The sequence below is a fragment of the Bidens hawaiensis genome, unplaced genomic scaffold, assembly GCF_021521415.1.
Source record: "Bidens hawaiensis isolate Kalapana, Puna unplaced genomic scaffold, B.hawaiensis_p1.1 tig00040230_1, whole genome shotgun sequence".
NCBI lineage: Eukaryota > Viridiplantae > Streptophyta > Magnoliopsida > Asterales > Asteraceae > Bidens > Bidens hawaiensis.
In genome coordinates, this window is record NW_027497108.1 from 1 (window position 1) to 9,058 (window position 9,058).

General features: G+C 38.6%; 1 pseudogene; it reads left to right on the top strand.

Moving 5' to 3' along the window:
- The first annotated feature begins 8 nt into the window (after nucleotides 1-8).
- LOC143591974 (ATP-dependent helicase BRM-like) lies at nucleotides 9-8,667 on the top strand (annotated as a pseudogene).
- The last annotated feature ends 391 nt before the right edge of the window (nucleotides 8,668-9,058 follow it).

Genomic DNA, 9,058 nt, shown 5'->3' on the forward strand with positions numbered 1-9,058 from the left:
CCGATTCGCACCAAAAAGTATTACAAATTCATCCGAAATTGTCGTTGTTAAGCTGATTGAACCACAACGGTTTTTAATTTTAAATATAGAAGGTTTATAAATGCAATCTGGCGGTGGAGGACCGCCGTCGGCGTCCGCATCGCCGTCGTCTTCGTCGGTTTGATCCGGTGAAGCATCAACAGCAGCAGCAGCAAATGCAGGTTAGGGTTTTGGAGTCACTGATATTATTATTGTTGTTGTTATTTATTATTACTATTATTATTATTATTATTCAGATTTAGTCAATTGGCCGCATAAATGAACTGCTGACAGCTCACATGACGTGTCAGTTTGTTGCAACTGAAAGTGATTTATTTATGTTAAGATTTGTTTACACTGAAAATGATTTTGAGTTTGACACGGGGACTATTAAGTGCTGTTTGTGTGCCTTTTGAATTAGGTTAAGTTTTGATGTGTGTGTGTGTATGCTGGTTATGCATTTATATCTTATTTGAAACAGTTGTGTTTTTCAGTTTTTGTGTTGAAGGTGTCAGTTGTTGCAACTTGTTTATTCATGTGTTAGATTTGTTTATACTTGCTGAATAGGGCTGTAAATGAACCGAACTGAAGCGAACGAGGCCTTGTTCATGTTCGTCCCTAAGCTTTCGCTTTCAACGGACAAGCAAACTGTTGTGTTTTTTTGAATGTTGATAACTTGATATTCATATGTTAATTTGCATATAAATTTGTTGACTTAATACTCGCATATATTTTTGTTTTATATGATAAAATCAGAAAAGTCATTTACAAACGTTATCGAACGTTAACGAACACTAAACAGACGTAAATGAGCATAAACAAACACATTATTGAGTGTTCACGAACACAATTGAATTAACGTCGCCTCTGTTCGTGTTCCCTCATTTAGTTAAATTGAACGAAGTTTTTTGTTAATGTTCGTTCATCTATCAACTGAACGAACATAAACAAACTTCCCTACTAATGGTTCACGAACAGTTCGTCGAATGTTTCACTCAGGACCATTAAGTCCTATTTGTATGTCTTTTCAGTATTCATCATTGGTTTTAATTCCATTCTTTTGAACTAGGTTAAGTTTTGATGTGTGTGTGTATGTTGGTTATGCAGTTATATCTTGTTTGAAACAGTTATGTGGTTCTGTTGAAAGTTTGAAAGTGAATTTTGTGTACATTGTTTATGCAGTTATTGCAACAACAGTTACTTAGAAACCCTGAAGGGAGAGAAGCTATGCTAGCGTATCAAGCTGGAATCAGGCAAGGAGTATCGGGATTGGGTTCAGGCTCTATGCAACAAATGCAGCAGCAGCATGGTCAAGATGGACAAAATACAAGGCATGGTTTTGATCAGCACATGAGCCCGATGCAACTGGCATATATGCAATATGCTCAACAAGCCCAACAAAAGTCATCACCGGGTATGCAAGCCCAGCAGGCGGTTTCTAGTCAAAGTCAAAATCAAATTCAGAAGCATTTTGGCATGCCAGCATCGTTTGGCCAGATGATACCAGGGAGTAATATGGGACAAATGCAAGTCTCACAAGGTCAACAGGGCATCAATAATATGGGAAACAGCCAGGCGGCAATGGCTGCCCAAATGCAGGCAATGCAGGCTTTGGCTCTCGAGCGTAACATTGATCTTTCACGTCCTGAAAATGCTAATTTGATGGCACAAATAATGCCGATTATGCAGTCTAGGATGTTTGGTCAACAAAAGGTCAATGAAAGCAACACGGGCCCACATTCTCCACAAGTGGCGAATGCAAGTTCTCCCCATAGTGACGTGTCGGGCCATTCGGGCTCTACAAAAGCAAGGCAGGCAATGTCACCTGGTCATCTGGGTTCAACCCAAAATTCCCCCTTGGTCAACACTTCTAGTGGTGGTCAAGGTCAACAGTTCCCTATTCAAGGGAGGGAGAATCAGATGGCACCTAGGCAATCTATGCCGCCCCCACAGTCACTTGCTAACATGAGCCAGAATTCAGATCATTTTAGCAAAAACATGGTAACTGCCCCAGAGTCGTTGCAAATACAGCCTGCTAGACAGCAAATGGATAACCCTTTAACATCTCAGAAAGTACAAAAACTACCCCCAGGCTTTACAAAACAGCAATTTCATGTTCTTAAAGCCCAAATTCTTGCTTTTAGGCGTATAAAGGTTTGCAGAATTTGTATAGTTTTTAATCATATATACTAGTTTTGTATATGTCATATTATTCATCTTTTGTTGACTTTTTTATTTGACTTGATGACAGAAAGGAGAGAAAACTCTGCCTCGTGAACTACTTCAAGCTATTGTGCCGCCTCCATTTGAGCTGCAGCTGCAGCAGATTACTGCCCCTACTGGTAGAAATCTTACGGGTTCCAATAACAAGGATGCTCAAGCTGTGATGAATTTTCCGAAAAGAGAAGTGCACAAGGAGAAAGAAACTGCGGGCTCCACAGCTAATGCACAAAGTACAACTGTAGTCAATGAAACTCCATCAGTTTCTCTCCCTGCAAAAGAAGAGCTGAGAAATCCTGCACTTCCTACCAAACAGGAACATGAGGTAGAACATGGGATTCCGAAAACTTCTCATGTAGGTGAGGGTCCCACAGACAAAGGTAAAGCTGTTGTCTCACAATCAGGAGATACAACTCAAACAAAAGATCCAGGTCCTTCTAGAAAGTACCATGGCCCATTGTTTGACTTTCCTTTTTTCACTCGGAAGCATGATTCTTTTGGATCAAGTATGATGCTCAATAACAATAACAATCTAACGCTAGCATATGATGTGAAAGATCTTGTTATTGACGAAGGCATAGACATGATTAACAAAAAGAAAAACAAGAGTTTAAAAAAGATTAACAGTTTACTAGCTGTAAATTTGGAGAGAAAAAGGATAAGGCCAGGATCTTGTTATAAAGTTACAGATTGAAGAAAAGAAACTTCTCTTACAAGATGTACAAACGCGTGTGAGAGAAGAAGTTGATCAACAACAACAACAAATAATGGCTATGCCAGATAGACCATATAGGAAATTTATTCGGTTATGTGAACGCCAACGACTGGATCTTAACAGACAAGTACAAGCTGCTCAAAGAATCATTAGAAAGAACCAGTTGAAATCTATTTTTCAGTGGCGTAAGAAGCTTCTAGAATCTCACTGGGCTATTCGTGATGCACGGACTTCACGTAACAAGGGTGTTGCTAAGTATCATGAGAAGATGTTGAGGGAATTCTGGAACGAAGATGATGATCTAAGTAAAAGAATGGAAGCTTTGAAGAATAATGATGTTGAGAGGTATAGAGAGATTCTTCTAGAGCAACAAAATAGTGTGCCCAGTGAGGCTGCTGAGAGATACGAGGTTTTATCCTCGTTTTTATCTCAGACTGAAGAGTATCTTAATAAACTTGGTGGCAAACTTACAGCTGCCAAGAATCAACAGGAGGCTGAGGAGGCTACAAATGCTGCAGCTGCAGTTGCAAGAGCTCAGGTACGGGATTCATAACATGAAAATGATTCTGCATGTCATATTTATTTATTCTTGTCTCACATAAATGATGTCACTTTGTTATAAAAGGGTCTATCCGAAGAAGAGGTAAGAGCTGCCGCATCTCGTGCGAGAGAAGAAGTATTAATAAGAAACCGTTTCTCTGAAATGAACGCACCTCAAGATAGTTCATCTGTTAGCAAGTAATCTTCGAATAACTATTTCTAGTTTTTGAAATTTTACAATGTGGCCTTTAGGAGATCCATGATTATAAATGATAAATTCTTTTATTTAATCTTTCTTCTTATTGGTTGTCTACAGATATTATACTCTTGCACATGCTGTCAGTGAAAGAGTCACACGACAGCCCTCAATGCTAAGGAAAGGAACTCTACGTGACTATCAACTTGTATGTTGCTTTATTTATGTTAAGTGCTTATTTTATAATTTGGTCAATGATGAAGAAATATTCTTATTAGCTTATGGGTTTTACAGGTTGGATTGCAGTGGATGCTTTCATTGTATAACAATAAGTTGAATGGTATATTGGCTGATGAAATGGGCCTTGGGAAAACTGTCCAGGTAAGCTACACTACACTTGCCTGTAATTCTATCTGTCCACCTGGCAACCAAATCTTATTTTCTTCCGTCACAGGTTATGGCTTTGATTGCTTATCTGATGGAGTACAAAAGTAATTATGGCCCACATCTTATAATTGTTCCAAACGCAGTTCTGGTTAACTGGAAGGTTGGTTAACCTTAATTATGCCCCTGTTAATGTTTCATTTTGCATTCTTGTCTAACTAACTTATTTCTGCAGAGTGAGTTGCGTAATTGGTTGCCAAACGTGTCTTGCATTTATTATGTTGGTAACAAAGATCAACGGACAAAATTGTTTACTCAGGTAAGAATTCCCCTTTTTCTTCGTTTTCCTGTTGTTATAACATTTAAGTGATCCCATGTTTTTTTTCTATGATGCTAGGAGGTTCGCCGTTTGAAATTTAATGTACTTGTGACAACCTATGAATTTGTCATGTTTGATAAATCAAAACTTTCTAGAGTTGACTGGAAATATATAGTTATTGATGAAGCACAAAGAATGAAAGACCGAGATTCGGTTTTAGCCCGTGATCTTGATAAATATTGATGCCAAAGGCGGCTTCTTCTCACTGGGACCCCCTTACAGGTCTCTTAATCACTCGTCTTTTACAGTTTTTACATTTTAACTGCATATGCTGAGTTGGCAAGTGTTGTTTTCTATTTTCATTTTTTTGCAGAATGATCTTAAAGAGCTCTGGTCATTGTTAAATCTATTACTTCCAGATGTGTTTGACAACCGAAAAGTGTTTCATGATTGGTTTTCACAGCCTTTTCAAAAGGACGGTGCTCACAATGCTGAAGATGATTGGCTCGAAACCGAGAAAAAAGTTATTATTATACATCGACTTCATCAAATCTTGGAGCCTTTTATGCTTAGGCGTCGTGTTGAAGATGTTGAAGGCTCACTTCCTCCAAAGGTTATCAGTCTTATTCGATCTCTTTAGTTATCAGTGGGTCGATTCGTGTTGTGTTAATTGGTGAAGATAGTAAAATGAGAAAAAAAAACTTGGTTTAAAAGGAAACAGGTCAAAAAGTGTTTCGGGTCAACCCAGACTAACGCAACGCGTTAAAAGAACCTTTTTTACCCGATTAGGCCTGTAAATGAACCAAACGTTCAGTGACCCATTCTTGAACCGTTTGGCAGGAGTTGGTTTATGTTCACTTGTTTAATAAACAGACGAACTTGAACTAAAAACTTTGTTCGTTTAGCTAAACGAACGAACATGAACACATGTCTCATTCGTTTGTTTATGTTTGTGAACGTTCGTTCATTTGAATATGTGTGTGCTCGTTCGTTTACTTACGATCTTTTATGTTTGTTAGTTTATGTTTATTTAAGTTCGTTATATATTTATTTAAATTTTTTAGGCCTGTTACAATTTAGTCTAGTTATAGTAACTTTTTTGGCCCAAACACATTGTTGTTCACATTTACATTTAAATTGTTTTAGCTCGGTTATGTTTGTCCATTAATGTTAACTTGTGTTTGTTTGTTTACGTTCATAAACCGTTCGTTTATACTGTTAATGAACGAACATAAATGAACACGAACACGTTCTTTTTTTTAACGAACGAACACGAACAAGAAAATTTTGTTCGTTTAATTGTTCATTTTTGATCATATGTTGCATTAAAGCTAAATGAACGAAAACTTTGTTTGGTTCACTTACAGGCCAACTTTTTTAATCTGTACCTTGAGTCTGACCTTAATAAATTATAATTGCAGATCTCCATCATATTAAGATGTAAAATGTCAGCTATCCAAGGTGTGATATATGATTGGATCAAAGCAACTGGTACGATTCGGGTTGACCCGGAAGACGAGAAACGGAAGGTACAAAAAAGCTCAATATACCAAGCCAAGACATTCAAGCCATTGAAGAATAAAATCGTGGAGCTTCGGAAAACGTGTAACCATCCTTTGCTTACTTACCCGTTTTTTAACGATCTATCAAAAGAATTCCTTGTTAAATCATGTGGCAAGTTATGGGTTCTTGATAGAATCCTAGTAAAGCTTCAAAGAACTGGGCATCGTGTGCTTTTGTTTAGTACAATGACAAAGCTTCTAGATATTTTAGAGGAATATTTACAGTGGCGCCGACTTGTTTACCGAAGAATCGATGGTACAACGAGCTTGGAAGAACGTGAGTCAGCAATTGTTGACTTTAACAGCCCGGATACTGATTGTTTCGTTTTTTTACTCAGCATTCGTGCAGCTGGACGAGGTTTAAATCTTCAAACAGCTGACACGGTTATAATATACGATCCTGATGCAAACCCTCAAAATGAGGAACAAGCCGTTGCGAGAGCTCATCGTATTGGTCAAACACGGGAAGTCAAAGTTATTTACATGGAAGCCGTGGCTGACCAAGTTTCTAGTCATCAAAAAGAGGATAATTTTAGGAACGGAGGTAATGTTGATTCGGATGATGACCTGGCTGGTAAAGATCGTTACATAGGATCTATCGAAAGTTTGATAAGAAATAATATTCAACAATATAAGATTGAGATGGCTGATGAGGTCATAAATGTTGGAAGGTTTGACCAAAGAACCACGCATGAAGAAAGACGATCAACTTTGGAATCATTGTTACGTGATGAAGAAAGGTATCAAGAAACGGTTCATGATGTCCCGTCACTTCAAGAAGTGAATCGAATGATTGCTAGAAGTGAAGAAGAAGTTGAGATTTTTGATCAAATGGATGAAGAATTTGATTGGACGGATGAGATGACGCGATACGATCAAGTTCCTAAATGGCTCCGTGCTGGTACTCGAGAAGTCAACTCTACTATTGCTAGAATGTCCAAAAAGCCCCTGAAGAACACTTTATTTACTGATAACGTTGGTGTGGAATCAAGTGAAATGGGTTCAGATGTTAGAAGGGCCCGGCTTAAAGGAAAGAAGTTTTTGAATTATGCTGAGCTGGACGACACAGATCTCTATGAAGCTTCATCTGAAGAGATTGTAGATGCAGCAGAAGAAGATGAAGAAGAACAAGAACAAGAAGAAGAACAAGAAGCTGCAGACTCTGATAATGATGATGATGATGATGAAACTGCACCCGTAGTTGACCAAAGTCAATCTGAAGAAGATGATATTATTCCTGCTTCAAGACAAAATAATGTGCTTCAAGAACCGGGTTCATCAGGATCATCTTCAGATAGTAAACGATCAACTCCAGTGACAATTCCTTCAATTTCTTCCAAGAAATTCGGGTCACTTTCTGCATTGGTTGTGCAACCAAAGTTAAAGCGCAAATGCAGTATTCGTGTTCGACCGCAGCCTGCTGCAACGAGGGTTGATAACAAATCTGTTGATCGGTCTTCTCTCCTTCGTGGTCAGTCCTCTCACATGCCTTTTCAAGCTGACCGAAAGTTGGTTCGAGAGAATAATGCTTACAAGAATGAACAAAGCAGCTCCTCAGTGAAGGCTAAACAAACTCCCCCCGCCCGGAAAATTTCTGGGCAGCCTACAAGAACAAATCCCATATCTGGTCCTTCTGAAAACTCTAACGCAAAGAAAGGAAGTGGATCTTTTGGTGGGACCATGATGACTGAGGCGATCCAAAGAAGGGTGCGTTTGTAATTAATATGAGTTATTGTTATTTAATTAAATTGTTTGATTTATTTATGCTATTGGTGAAATCTTTATTAATTTACTTACTTTGCAGTGCAAAAATGTAATCACAAAGATCCAGAGATGAATTGACAAAGAAGGCCAACAGATTATTCCATTGCTAACTGATTTATGGAAGAGAACCGATAATCCCAGGGGCAGTTCTGGAAATAGCCTTGATCTAAGAAAGATTGAGCTGCGAGTTGACCGACTGGAGTACGATGGAGTTACTGATCTCATTGCTGACGTGCAACTTATGTTAAAAAACGGAATGCAGTACTTCGGATTTTCACACGAGGTATTATAACCTTTAAATTTTGTAATTAATTTATGATATACAAAAACAAAAAAATATATACAATAATAATTTTGATGGACAGGTGAGGTCTGAAGCAAGGAAGGTGCACGATCTATTTTTCGACATAATGAAAATTGCATTTCCCGACACCGACTTCCGCGAAGCCCGGAGTGCACTCACTTTCTCGGGTCCGATGGCTTCCTCATCTCCTAGAGGGCCGATGGCTTCCTCATCTTCTAGAGGGCTACAACCCATTGGTCAAACCAAGCGACCAAAACAGACGAATGACCCAGAGCCTGAACCAAGCCGCCCCTCGAGACCACTTTCTCGTGGGTCTCTCCCTGCTAGGGAAACACGGTTCGGGAACACCAGCAGTGGGGGTGTGGGCCCGTCTCATGGTCAGGAAGAATCTAGACCGCTTTCCCATCCAGGTGATCTTGTTACCTGCAAGAAGAAAAGGAAAGATAGAGCTGGTCCTGTCTCGCCTGTTGGGCGTGGGATTAGGAGCCCGGGTCAAAGTAGGCCAAGTCAAAGTCAAACGGTTGGTCAACAGGGAAGTGGGGGTGGTGCTAGCGTTGGTTGGGCTAACCCTGTTAAGAAATTGAGGACAGATGTAGGGAGAAGAAGGCCGAATCAACAATGAAAGTAGCTAGCATATGGTTTGTGTAATCGATTGTGTCAAGTACCGCTGTTGAAGCATATAGGACGAGTGACCATGCATAAAGGCGTAGTGTTGATAATACAAACTTGTTTTTGTTTGTTGGAAGATCTTAGTGTTCAGTGAACTCTTGAACTTAATATGCAATGATTTACTGGTATAATCGTTGATATTATATAATTAAAAATTACTGTTAGTATCGTACCAAAAACCTGATCTTAAACCCACTTTGAAACCTACTTGGAATATTAAATATCCTGGTAAACTTTTAATACTTTTATTTTTCTAAAATCTTGAATAATACTATTTATTATATATTTTCTTTTATAATTACTAAGTATAAATATTTGGTTTTATACATTCTTGAAGGGTTTTTTTTTTTTTTTCGATCCTGATAAT